Below are 15,104 nucleotides of genomic sequence, written 5' to 3' on the forward strand. Positions count from 1 at the left end.
CTATCGTGTTCTGAAACACTAATGAAAGTCATTCTACACATCATATATTATTATTATTATTATTATTATTATTATTATTATTTTATTAGCAGTTGTCACAAAATATACACATTGAATCACTATACAGTGTGATATAGCTGTTCCTCTGAATAGTTACCACCAACAGCTCAAGATGTGCGAGCCCTCTTGCATTCCATTCCGTTCCTCGGAAGAAGGACTGTGCCACACTGAGTGTGTACAGGTGTAAAAAAAAAGTGCTTATTCTAAGCTCTCTGCACTAATTAGTGGCCATTGGGACTAATGCTAGAGAAAGCTAGAGACAGTTGCATTTTACAACGCAACGAAGTATGGTGTGGATATACTGGATCATTTATTTGATGTGGAAAACTTTGCATGTCTTGATAATAAATGCTATTCTCTCAAGAACCTTGGAAATAGGCATGGAGCAATGAATTGCACAGTATATTTCTGTAACTGAGAACAAGTAAGCACAATTTTTTATTTCAATACTTCAAATCTCTCGTGTGTGAGATGATGCAATTTTCAATCAGCATAAACGAGTTGTAAAAATCTTTACAGCATGGCTTCTTAAAAAGAACACGTCTCTTTCTATATTGGTCCTCGCCTATCAGTCCCCTTGGATTTGTTTTTGATGGACAGGGAGTTTTGTATTGGATCAGGAGGATAGTTAATCTCAACACCCTTGCTTGGGTTCACAGGATGCCGATTAGCTTGAACAGAGTTCGTTCTTTGATCTTCAGTGCTCCTGATCGGTGAGTCTGCTTGAGAAAATAGACCACGGCAAGTATAACTATTGTGACCCATAATATTCTTTTTACACTTTGAGATTATATCAGTATTTTAATGTAATTTGACTGTAAAAGGCTTATAAAGTGGGGACTCATTGTTTAATTATTTAGAATCCACCATAGTTGTTACCAGGTTAATTTTGGAGGAGTAATGATACCTGCTATTTAGAAGAGAGACCAGCTGATAGCCTTCCACATAGTTTAATAGAAATCAGTATCCATTGCCTTAATTTCTCCATCAGTCACTGTATAAAAAAAACAAAAAACAAAAAAACAATTATTTAACATACACTGATTCACAGTTTTGTTGCTGAAATCACACCCTAACCATCTGGAGCGTTATTTTCAGTGGAGAACTTGAGTTTCCTTTGGTAAAACACAATTACGACCAAAGTTATTGGATATATCGTTTAAAGCTTACTTTTGCAGGGTCACTATGGAAGCTGTTTACTGAAGCACTGGGTCGTAACTAAATTAAGATATTGCCCTCTCCTTACTTTGAGTAGTCAGAATAGTCATATCATTCATTCCAACTGAATTCACAGACACTGATTACCAGTAAAACAAACTATACAGATGTTTAAATTATTTACTTTAAACAGACAGCAGGACAGATTAAGTGGCCTAGTGGTTAAAACAGGTGTTTCTCTCAAATTTGTAGTCTGTGGTAGTTTTACAATGAGTAGTGCATACAGTACTTAGACAGGGTGGAAGGGATCCTTTGTACAATTTGTTTTTGTCAGCCTTGACTAGAATGTGGAATTTGGAATGTTATAACAGAGAAGGGAATGTCCTTTTACATGTGGGTTCACTACATACTTATTGATTTTAAAGGGCACATAAGGACCTTTTTATTTTATTATGTTACATGTTCCCATGTGTTGCTATGTAAGGTGTGTGTGTGTTGCTTTATTTTTATTTATTTATTTATTTATTTTTACATTTTGACCACTTTTTTAACTTTTAAATTGCATTCATTACCTCAGGATGGCTTCCCATGTACCTGTATGGACTGCTAAGAACTACATTTCCCATCATCCTCCTGCTCACTGGTAAATCCACATCAGTTACATATTTTTATGGAGTAACCAATAATACTGAATAATCGTAGGTTTATCCAATAAATTAATAATACCGTATGGCAAATCACCCCTGGGGGGTTTTTTAGTTTCATATTCAATTATATATATATATATATATATATATATATATATATATATATATATATATATATAATAAGAAAGTTACAAACGAGAGGAGGCCATTCGCCCCTCTTGGTCGTTTGGTTGTTAGTAGCTTATTGATCCCAGAATCTCATCAAGCAGCTTCTTGAAGGATCACAGGGTGTCAGTTTCACAGCATTACTGGGGAGTTGATTCCAGACCCTCACGATTCTCTATGTAAAAAAGTGCCTCCTATTTTCTGTTCTGAATGCCCCTTTGTCTAATCTCCATTTGTGACCCCTGATCCTTGTTTCTTTTTTCAGGTCGAAAAAGTCCCTAGGGTCGACATTGTCAATACCTTTTAGAATTTTGAATGCTTGAATTAGGTCGCCACGTAGTCTTCTTTGTTCAAGACTGAATAGATTCAATTATTTTAGCCTGTCTGCATATGACATGCCTTTTAAACCCGGAATAATTCTGGTCGCTCTTCTTTGCACTCTTTCTAGAGCAGCAATATCCTTTTTGTAGTGAGGTGACCAGAACTGAACACAATATTCAAGATGAGGTCTTACTAATGCATTGTACAGTTTTAACTTTACTTCCCTTGATTTAAATTCAACACTTTTCACAATGTATCCGAGCATCTTGTTAGCCTTTTTTATAGCTTCCCCACATTGTCTAGATGAAGACATTTCTGAGTCAACAAAAACTCCTAGGTCTTTTTCATAGATTCCTTCTTTAATTTCAGTATCTCCCATATGATATTTATAATGCACATTTTTATTTCCTGCGTGCAGTAGCTTACACTTTTCTCTATTAAATGTCATTTGCCATGTGCCATATAACTATGCAACTGTAGCCCCTTTCAAACTAATCTTTTTACACCTTTGTAAGTGCAGTGCACTTGTAATCGCTCCACGTAAGGATTCAGGTGCAACTACCAACAGACTCATTCTCATTCTGCCAGTCCTAAAGAGGACCACGTAGACGTCCAAAGAAAATGATTACACGCTAGATATTAACGTGGCTTTGTGTGTTGGTTACAACTTCTGTTTTATATAATACACATAGATAGATAGATAGATAGATAGATAGATAGATAGATAGATAGATAGATAGATAGATAGATAGATAGATAGATAGATAGATAGATATTCCACAACCATTACATCACTATATGCTAAAAATTGTAGCTAAACAAAAAAAATGTTAAATACAAAATTTGGCATCGTAACAGAAAGAAAGCCAGTTCATTTAAAAAGAATACAAACAACATAGTAAGAACATTAATACAATTTGAAATTAGAAAGGACAACAAAAAATCTGTTATTTTGTATGATAATAATCATAAAAAAACTATAAAAAGGCTAGTTTGTAAAAATGCGTTTTCAGTTTTTATTTAAAGGCAATAAGAGTCCTAGCTTCTCTGACAGAATAAGTATAAGACCCCATTGACACTACCAACATAATGCACGGCAATGATGTGGTTTCAACATATGTTGATTGCTCTTTTTTTAGTTAGCGTGAGTTGGGTATAAATGTGACCGAAATCACTGGTTCTATACATTGTCAAAGCTTATGAAAAGGGCCTGAAGTGTTTTACTCTGTCTGCAAACCTATGTACTGTTAATTTCCCGCAGGATATAACAGGGCTAGAGTAAGGGAGCTCATGTTAATAGTAGTTCTAGAATATAATTGAAAGCATCACTGACTCTCTGCCTGTTTTTTGTTTTCTTTTATTAAAATCATGTTCCATCAATAAATCCTGTAAAGCAGTTTGTAGGTACGATACATAGAGGCGCTCTCTTGAATGGACTCATCACAAGGCGACTTTTCCCATTCAGCAATTATCGTGACTGTATTGATTCTTGTGTTTAGTTTGTGAGCACCATGAGATCCTCATGAACAGACTCTTTCCCAGCCAATTCACTAGCTGAAAACAGATTGGAAACACTGTTTCACAGCAGGGCATTTTGCAAAAAGTATCAAAGCCAATGGGATAAATGGGATATTATTATTATTATTATTATTATTATTATTATTATTATTATTATTATTATTATGCTTCCCTGGGAAGCCTATTGTTATTGTTAAGATTTTTTTTTTATTTTTTTTTTTCTTCCTAAAACTTTAAACTGTTGCTGCTTCAAACCTGTGTGACTGATCAGTTTCTGACTTGGCAGGTAACAAGCTGGATACATTGGCTGTCAGATGCTGAAAAACATTTGCTCCTGCGTCCTTGCATTTGGTGCCGTGACGCATTTTTTGATAAAACCTTTCGAAATCTTCTTCTTGGGAACCGGTGAAGTGATTGATCTGACACTTGGCTTATGTCATCAGCATCCAAACCCGCATCAAGTTTGCGAACCAGAAGTTTCTGCGATAAATTTTAATGTCAAAATGGCTGCCACAAATCTTATCGAAACACGCCCTTAACAGCAAACTGCTACTATTTGAACATTGTTTGACCAACAAACTCCAAACATGGTAGTTATTGTCCCAGTAACAATGGAATACAAATAGTCAAAATGGTTATGTTTTATAAAACAAGATGGCCTCCAGGTGTACGTTTACGTCTGAAATTTAAAACTGCCTCAGTTGACAAACGGTTTACTTGACTAACTCCAAACTTCACAGCCATCATCTTTGACACAGTAGCAATACAACTGACTTTTAAGAAACGGTGTTAAACCGAAATGGCTGTAAGACACATCTTTTCTTGAAACATCACGAAATCTTCTTCTTTGGAACTGTTGAAGTGATTGATCTGACACTTGGCATATATTGTCACCATCCAAACCTGCTTGTAAAGCAGAAGTTGCTGTGATACAATTCAATAGTAAAATGGCTGCCATAAATTTCACTGAAATGTGCCCTTAACAGCAGACTGCTTTTATTTGAAAACCATCTGACCAACAGTCTCCAAACTTGGTAGGCATCGTTCCGGTGACAGTGGAATACAAATATCAAAATGGTTATGTTTCATGAAACAATATGCCTGCCACGCCTACATTTTTTTCTTATATTTAAAACTGCTTTAACTCCAAACTCTAAAACCATTGTGCCTGTGTCGGTAAAACTTACATTTTCAAAAATGACATTTGTGCGTTAAACAAGTGTCCGCCTGATGCATTTTTTAAAAAACTAAAAATCTTCTTCTGTTGAACTGTTGATTTTAACCTTGGCATATTGCTAACTAAACACGCTTAGACGGGTACTGATACTGGGGCTTGGGAGCAGTAAAACTGCCTGGCAGTTCTAGTTATTATTATTATTATTATTATTATTATTATTATTATTATTATTATTTATTTCTTAGCTGATGCCCTTACCCATGGTGACTTACAGTTATTACAGAATTACAGTACAATTTTGGTCTATAAAGGTCTTTGCTTCTAGAAAGCTTTTCATCCTTTACCTGTCGGTCAAAACATTCCTTTTTAATCCCCTTCATCCTGTCAACCAATCAAAACTTAGAAAAAAAAACATTAGCAATTACCTTTCAAAACAACATCTTGTACTTTTCACTTCTTTGGCCAGCAGCTGGTTTAGGGATTTGCTTTCTGTTTTGAACCAGCAAGACCAGAGTAGTCATGTGACATACGTCCTAAATGTACAATATATCTGTGACATGCATTTTAACTCAGCCCAAAATACACACTCAAACTCAAACTCCTTCTAATTTTTAGGGGGGAGGGGGCACAGCTATTCTAAGTAAAAAAAAAAATACCTGTATTCCCAATAATATTGGAGAGTGAATTTAAACTCCTGGCCATGATGATTTTGCACAATTAAAACAGCTTTTTTGTGACACTTTTATTCATCAATTTGTAGTTACAAAAACAAAACAGAATTGCATTATTACAGGAAGGCTAGTAGACCTACTAGAGCTACCAAAGGTTTCAGTGAGCTGAAAGCTAATGTTTTACTCCCACCAAATTTCTTTTAGCCCCTTAGCCAATTCTTCTAATTTATATTCAGAGGCTATGCCCACATGCCCGAAGGCAATGAAAACAAGCAAAAAGAAAAAGATTTAACTAATTGCAACCATGTGCTGTTCTCAGTACTGACTATTCAATCTGCCTGAATAAAGTAATAGTCTTCTTAAATATTCTATAGAAAAAACATCAATATCCAATAAACTTGCCTCCTGGCTTCAGTACAGATGAGATAAACGGTTGTACAGAATGCCCAATCAGTAAGATCTGAAGTGGCTAAACAAATGGTTTGTAACAGCTGGTCAGATTTACTTTGGCCCTTTGTAATTCCAGTGTGTGTGGCATGTATTTGCCTAAACTATTCCCGCCCCTCACGCCTGACTCACATTAGCTAAAAAAGATGTGGAGTAACATTCAATTCCCTGCTGTGCATGTTTGCTAACACATAAATAAATCATTCTGACAGATATATAACCATGTCAGTTCATCTGTATCATGATTGTAAGTCACATGTCCATTTCAGTTGAAATAACATCCCAATTGGATTCTTGGTAACGGACTGGCTTAAATTCCATACTAACTTATGCAATGACTTATAATTGGCATAAGATCCAATGGTTGGCAACTGAGGTATACAAATCTAGAATATCTGCTAAACATATGAAATTAAATGGTGTAATGTTTTATATTTCTGGCACAGAATGATAAGCTTCTTCTCACATATGAACAACTAGCATAGTTCCCAACCAAATGTATGCATACTTTGAGCATACTTTCAATTACTGTATTCAGTCAGTTTATCATAGAAAAGCAAGCAATATTTCTGGTGTGTGAAAATACTTTGGCTAGATGTCTCACTGCTATATGGCAAGGATGCCAGCGAGGCACTGGGAATTAGGCCAGATTTGCAAAGCAGTAACACAACACTATGCTTTTCCAAAGTATGCATTTAGAATTTTCACCTAGAGTTACCAAATCCTAAACACACCATCAGTAGGCTTGTCTAACAAATTGATACAACAGTCAACTGAACAAACACACTTGAAGGTGAAAGCAACATTTGGTGACCCGTTTAACACTTTTCATTTCAAGGAGTCATTAAGTAAGTTGGAAGCACCTGATTCAGCCCCATCCTTCTCTCTGCAGAATTTGTAAATAGGCAGAAGGCTATTTTGGTTATACAGTCTATGGAATAATTCACCTGATTAATGGAGTTGTCTATGATTTACTCCCAGTACTCATCAAGAATATTTTAAAACAATGCTTCAGCCTAAGTATGTGATTGTTATTAGCCAATTCAAAAGGTTATCTTTCCACTGGTATTAGACAGCGGGTACAGTATCTACTAGTCGACTAACTTCTGTAATAAGTCGGTATCATGATTTGTATGGATAGTACGAACTGGAGACATGGCAATGCGAATTATTTTAGTAACAGAAAACAGGCTTAAAATCTTACTACAAATGCAATCCACCCCTCATTGACACTTTTGAGTAAAAAGCCTTTGTGCCCCTAGGTTTTTAATTGTCTGTTAGTGTAACGGGCAGTGTTGTGTGATGCAATGTTATCCAGGCATGTAGGTTCAGTATAATTGCATGGCTATAATTATACATTCAGCAGGATACTGTAATTGCACGGTTGGGGTCATTTTTTCATTGTTGGTCTGGATTTGTGCCGCTGCTGCATAATAAACAAATGACCATAAGTGCTCTATAAATATAATAACTACGTGTTCATTTTCCACTTTCCAAAAAATAAATCCATACAATATACATTTTCTTTGTTCGACAAGCTACAGTAAAGCTTTGAGCATTTCTTTCAGTGCATGGCTGAGATTTAAAAAAAAATAAAAAATTAAGAGGCTGTAAATTGGACTGTTGTGTTTGTAAGGGGCCCAAGAGCAGGGAGAGATGGGAAAGAGCAGAACAGATATGATTTGCTTATGTAAGCAAGGCTTGCTTTTAACCAGCTGGAGTTTCAAGCAGGTCTGTGCCAAACTGGGCTATTAGAATGCTAAGTGAAAAAACAGAAGTTAGAATTAGTAGTGCCCTTCAGAATAATCAACTGTAACTATTTGAACAGAGACCAACAAACTCTAACCTAGAAATAATGTGCATTATAGTTCTGCAGTTATTTATATATAGTATGTTTTCCATACATTATATAAAACGGACGGCACTGCTTTCTCTTCTCTGCTCTTCCCTATTTATGGAACCACATATACCTTTCTATCTCTATTGACATGTGTGATCCAAAATCAAATCACACTCCTTTAACAGTCTGTGTGATCAGCCTGTCAATGAGACTGTCAAAACAGCCTTATAGCAAAATGTAAACAGCAACTAATTTAGCAGGGGAACCCTCCCAATTACTAATGTGACTATGCACTCCCAGGTCCATAGTCATATGGAAATTGAAGAATTTTCATGATCTTTGCAGACTTGTTCCTTTCAATAAAAATAGACTGCCTATGGTCACTATATAGCCCACTGACAGTTTTAATTTTATTTTTTTCAGACTAAATATACAGAAGTCTGTGTGGTCCAGTGACCACACAGCCTTGGCCAGTCAAATCCTGGCTAACTCACTGACTCATTGTGTGATCCTGAGCAAGTCACTTAACCTCCTTGTGCTCTGTCATTCAGGTGAGACGTTGTTGTAAGTGACTCTGCAGCTGATGCATAGTTCACACACCCTAGTCTCTGTAAGTCGCCTTTGATAAAGCTGTCTGCTAAATAAACAAATAATAATAGACACTACAAAGTCTTGACTTGATTCATGTTACTGGGACTCCTCTGGTGTATAGCTGCACCTTATAGTTATCTGAAGTGTATCAGACCCTCCAGACGTTTGGCACTGGTTGTGTATGACGGAAGACCTCGTTGTTGAGGATCAATGGGGCTTGACCAGCTGTGGAGGCTGTGTGGGATGACGTCCCCATACAGCTGGATGAGCTCATTTCAAATTGTTATTTTAAGTGATCCCTACTGTATTACAACTTATGACAGCAGTGTACCTTCAGCATTATGTGGGCATATATAATTAGACAGTGTCCACTAAACACAGGATTGGTTTATCTGTATGCCTATTATAGGGTTATAGTAAAGTTTTCACGGTTGATAAACAATAACATTGTATACTGCATAAAGTAATTATGCAATAATTTTTAAGCATTTTTAGATTTACAGTGAAGTGATCAGTTATGTTTAGTAAATTATACATTTTGTATACGTTCATGTGTGACCATATAAGCTGGACTCGTTTAAAAAAATTCTGTTAGACTTGAGATACTTTGATATGCTGTGTTGTGTTTTTTGGCAAGGATATACATATGGATGCCAGCAAACTCCTGCAAGGAATAAGCTGTTAACCACAAAGACATGGTTTCAGTTGAGAAGGTTTATGTGTCACTGACCTTCGTAGTATTTGGAATTAATTTTGGCAATGAGAACACAACGTTACAGAATTATTCCAATCTGTTAACATTTTATTATGCCATAATTAAACAATGTACCTGACAAATTTGCTTTTAGAAGCCTCCTCCTCAATAAGATGGCCAGTGTGTTTATGGAAGTCGTATTCATTCTTCTTGGCTTTCTGTCATAACCTTGAGCTGAATGCAAAAAACACAAATGAAATTTGTAAGCAGTTAATCCAAAGAGTTCCCAGTGTTTGCTGAATAAAAAGGTTTGTTGGTATTGTGATATGTGAGGATAGCTGTAAATACCAAAGAAGGATCCCATCTGTTACGATCTGGATGAGGGTGGCTGGCTCACGTTATGCTGATTTTCAAAATGTCTTGGAAATTGTTTTTTGTTTCAAAAAACACACAATAACGTCATCTGGGAGATCTGCCGCTGTAATGAACATAATGCTTGTTGAGTTCTGGAATTTGTTTTGATTGGACAAAGCAACAGTTACCGTGCCTGTCTGCTGAATTAGAATTTCTAGTGAGCAAGCCTTATTCCCAAGAAACAGGTTTATTTAACATTTCCAAAGGAAGTTAAAATATCTTATTTTGAACTAGATTGCAAAAGCAGGGCACCATTTTTAATAGCAGGCACTATGTACTGGAGTCATTGAATCTGTTGTTACAATGAAATAATTCACTGCTCTGATGTATTTTCCTATCAATCTTCTGTTGTACTCAAGCCTTGTAGTATAAGCTGCTAATGAAATGTTTACCGTTCCATACAATGTCATTGCTAGGATTGTGACGGAATCCCTACATGTTCTACACATCAACCTAATGGTAAATTTGTCAAATTTTCAGGTGCATTTTTACTTAAATTTTGAGAAGTGTTTGAACCTTGGATTCGGTTTTCTATTGCAGTTATTCTGCCATGATGCATTAAGATGAATGCAGCCATGTAATTGTGGACAATAATGCTCTGGGTTTATAATCTTATAAAATTATGTTCACTTCTGTGTCTTGTATTTATCATTAAATTGTTTAATAGATGTGAACCATGCTTAAAAATATAGCAAGTCAAAATGAAAAAGCCAGTACTTTCAGAGATTGGTTTTAAATTTGATGACGTTCCAGCAGGCATCTATTGTGTATCAATGCCTGTAACAGGGTGAGCAGCCCTGTACGGTTATTTTTAGAACGGGGTCTCCCCTCTGCCCCTGGGTCATATTTGTATTTGTTTATTATGATTTTTTGTATTTGTTGTTTTAACGGTGAAAGCTGTGGTTGTTGTTGTTGTACATTTTTAGTGTATTTATTGTATATGACGGCATGTTTATTTGTGCATATTTTGTACATATATGACGGCAAAGCACCGTGTGTTTTGATGTATTTGTTGCAGCGTGTTCTGGCAGAGGCGAGGTTAGTAAACTCGTCCTCTGCCAGGAGTGATTAAAAACCTTGTGCAGAAGGTGGCCATCTCCCGAATTAATTGATTAATTTGTTGCTAAATCGGGTGGTGGTCACCTGTATAAAAAGCCTGCAGCTCTCTATGTTTGAGGTGAATGTCCAGGTTAGGAACGAGAACAAACGAACGAACGAGCGAGGAGCAAGAGATTAATTTAAAAATACACACAGTCTACGATCAGTGAAGGCGATTGCAGATTGGAGTTTGGAGAATTTATTTTCTTTGTGTTCCTTTTTATTTACCTGTTTCATTTGCTCTGTGAGTGTTTATTTTTGTTAAATATTTTACTTTTGTTATTTAATAAACGGCGTGCTGCGCCTTTGAAATGAGATGCTTGCCTGTTTGTTGTTCTTCCTGCAATCTGGCCTGACGTCACCATTCAACATCATCCTGTCACAATGCCGCTATAGCTGGAAGCTGATTGGCTGATGATACTGAATCGTTTTCTAATGTTGATTAACTAATCCACAGTTTATGCTAGAAATCCACAGAAAACTGTTGATTCTTCAACGAAACCACAGACAGAACAATTCAACAGAAAAGTGAATACCATTTTATGCAAACAATCATTTCTAAAAGAAAAGGGCTTGCAATTTCAGTTTAGTATTTCATATTTTTTAATAAAAAAGCAATACAATTAAAAATACATTTTTCGTGATTACAAATTCTATTTCACATTTCTTCTGAACAGGTTCAGGAACAACAGCAATTTCATCATCACTTAGTAAATCTCTATAAATTAAGTTAGATGTAAACTCAGCTTTTGCATTTCTTTTGTTTAACCATTGTACAAACAAGCTTATAGCCCACTTACATTTTGCCTGAGTACTTGTTGAAAACCAATCACTGGCAATGACATTTAGATCTTCATTTGTTTTAGGTTCACCAAAATGATGAATACCTTGACTTTCTGTTGTTGGTTCACATTCGTGGAAAACTTGGTTGTATTTCTGGTAGGAGAATCCCCCCACTAATCTACACATCATATCCAAGCTCCATAAAAACTCTGTGTGGCTTGCATTCATGTTGCTTCTTTTTTGTTTGGCCTCTCAGATTCCCTAAGGTTTCTTCCTACCAGTGAGTAGGGGTCTTTACCTGAGTACTGAGCGGTTCGTATTTACTTTCTGCAGGGTGCATGGCAGGCCGGAGAGGCCGGGTTCTCCCTCCATGTATTTCATGCTCTGGGGAGCGGGCCCGTGTTTCAGCTGCTTCCTTTTCATTCATCTTTTTCCTGTTTTTGGGGGTAGGTGGCATTGCGTCACTGTAGTTGTTGAATTAACCATTCATCATTTTCATTTTTCCAGTCATGGTTTTGCAGTTTTGTCTTTTGGGGGAGGTGGCCCTATGAGCCAGTTCCTATCCACGGCACTAGACTACATGATGTCATCGTGTTTTCAGTAGTCGGACAACACTGTGGATAGCTGCCAGCATCCACGGACAAGGTCTTTATTTTTCTAATGCCCCTTCCTGTTCTGCGTCAAAAACATAATTCTCACTACTATCTTCACTTACAATAGACGCTTTTGTCTGTGTAAGTAAGATTTCAAATTCAAACTGAGGAACTCATGATAACATTCCCACAATGTGAGAGACAAACATCTCAACTGTCTGAAGTGTAACAAAAGAGCAACAGACAAATCCAATTACCAAATAAACAATCAATTTAATCCCATTTTCGAAGTATCAATTAGGAAGAAATGCACAAACAACTCAAAGCGGTAAGAAAATAATCCACAGTTTATTGCATCTAAAGGCACTCAAACAGTGAGCTCTTTTTACAGATTTAACACTTATCATTGTTTATCAGAATACATGGATTCAGATACCTTATTCAAATTTCTTTGCATGACTAAAAGTATCTTAGAAATTCTGAATGCCTTAGTTGTGCTTAAGAAAACTGTCTGAGTCATAAAACCACTGAAATGTACCATAGCTCTAAAAGGAGAAATATGAAAAAAAGGAAATAGCTTCCAGTTTCATCTCTGCCTTCGCTCCCCCTTAGAGCACTAATGTAAATAAATTGGTACCATAACTAACGGAGGTGGATCTCTTTATATGGTAATGTGGCTGCACTACATGGTTGGACTGTGAATACATGGTCTGAGATGCATTGTGAAAACAAAATATTTAACTTGGAGCCTTCATCATCTTTTTATTTACTGTACATTCCTCCCAAAAGTGTGTTAACTTAAACACAGCAGAACATCTTACACCAGTATTCCTTTTTCCATGACGCGGTAACGACAGATCAGCAGTTTTGTTGAAATATTAAGCATTACCAATGAGAATTGGTTCCTTTGTGCATAAATGAATGTTTATGACACAAAGCTAAACAGTAGTGTCTGGAAGATTAATAATACATCTTTGCTGAAAATAAAAGCGGATATAATAAAATTGGTTGAAATTTAAAACTCACTGCTGAGAGATAACTGACATCATGTAGCAGAGTATTATTTATGTTATTTTCAGCTTTCAAGTTGTGCCATTAGCCTTTCACTACTAATTCCATTTAAGTTTATTTTTTGAACTACATTCTAATATGTGTTTCGTGTGATTACCCTTCCCTACTCAGGAATGCAATCATCAGTATCAATAGCTTGACTTTAAAATTAATTTCAAGTTAATACAAAAATATGTTTGGTAAAACTTAAAAATCAATTCCATTTACAAAAAGGTGTTTTAACTACAATAATTACACTATGTAACACAATTATTGTTCCTGGGTAGTAAGTGTTATTTCCTAATTGCTTATGCCTCAAAAGTATAGAAAATGGCTATTATTCCCCACAAACTTTGCTTTTGTGACCAGGACAGTGATATTTCAAAATATCACTATATCCAATGGGAAAACGGGCAAATGTGTGCCTTTTCGTTCACATAAAGTCAGAAAAAAACAACATATGAATCCAAATAAACATGTATTTATACTAAAGTAATACAAAAATGACTACAACAGATTTAGAAGTGAGTAGTTTTACAAATTTACAATGGGGAATAATAGCCATTTTCTATACTTTTGAGGCATAAGCAATTAGGAAATAACACTTACTACCCAGGAACAAAAAAAAAAAAAAAAAAAAAAAATGTTACATGGTGTATCACGATCATATTCCTTCGAATTTAAGACGCAGCCCACATTTCCCACCCACAACTTGAGATAAAAAAAAATCAAATAAAGACGCATCTACAAAGATGCATTTACTCATATACTAAAACCTTGTATGGAGGCAGTTTGCACTCGTCTGCAGTTACACAGAGCCAGTGGCATAGCCAGACATTTTTGCCACTGGGGCAAAAATATGAATACTTCCAAAAAAGTGTTTTTTTTTTTTTTCCAGTGATAAGTGTAATTTCGTTGTTTAAGTAAATACCAACCCCATGATTCCCATAAAAAAAAAAAATATATATAAAAAAGATCTCTGAATTTACCTTCTTTCTAATGAAATAAAAGGCAACGTTTCTTCTCCCCCTCAGTTCCCTCTGCTCCTCCTGCATTAACAAAATGTTCCATCAGTGTCCTGTCACTTAGGGTTATCAGGATCTATTGTGCTACAGAAGACAGGAGTAGAGCCTCCAGTCTGTATTGCCTCATGGTGTTGCACAACTTGGTTTTCCCTAAAGACAGCTTAGAAAAAACTTGCTCTACAGAGGCAGTTGTAACAGGCAATATCAGGGCTATTTTATAGAGGTTCTTAAGGTCCTTGTGTTTCTTTGGAATTAGAGAGTGATGTGGTAAGCTTTAGGCCTGGCAACATTTTCAGTGGCCTCCACTGTGCAAAAGCAGCAAAGGAATCCAGCTGCTGGCCAAAGACTCAACTTCACGGTTTGCTTTCAGTTTTCCCATGTGAAACGGAAGTAGATAGGCAAAAGCAGTCAACTCAGAAGGGAAATGAGTGTTGAGCTCCATTTGGATCAGGTCCAAGGTGCTGAAATAAAACTGTATCTTCATGCTCTCTTCTGCAGTAACGTGCAACTGAGTTTCTGGATTTTCATCTAGTCTGGTGGACACTCTACATCATCGCTTTAGAACTTGAAGCTACTGCACTAATAAGTAACTATGATGTGATAGGTGTTGCTGAAACTTGGTTGTCTGAGAGTGATGGGGACGAATATAATATTTGTGGGTATACACTGTATAGGAAAGACAGGCAGGACAGAAGAGGAGGAGGGGTAGCGCTATACATAAGAAACAGTCTTGAAGCCCAGGTGTTAAACCTGGACAAAGAAAACAAAGCCGAATCAATATGGGTCAGAATAACGGACAAAAATTCAAAGGGCATAATAATAGGAGCATGCTATAGACCGCCAGATTCAGAC

General features: G+C 36.2%; 1 long non-coding RNA gene across 1 annotated transcript; it reads right to left on the bottom strand.

The window, feature by feature from the left end:
• Positions 1-969: 969 nt before the first annotated feature.
• On the bottom strand, positions 970-14,303 carry LOC121314020. The gene is made up of 3 exons (XR_005950071.1): positions 14,217-14,303; positions 9,425-9,523; positions 970-1,054 (listed from the first exon to the last, which is right to left on the bottom strand). It is a non-coding gene; the product is annotated as an uncharacterized LOC121314020 (long non-coding RNA).
• Between the last annotated feature and the right edge of the window lie 801 nt (positions 14,304-15,104).

This window comes from Polyodon spathula, chromosome 4, assembly GCF_017654505.1.
Source record: "Polyodon spathula isolate WHYD16114869_AA chromosome 4, ASM1765450v1, whole genome shotgun sequence".
NCBI lineage: Eukaryota > Metazoa > Chordata > Actinopteri > Acipenseriformes > Polyodontidae > Polyodon > Polyodon spathula.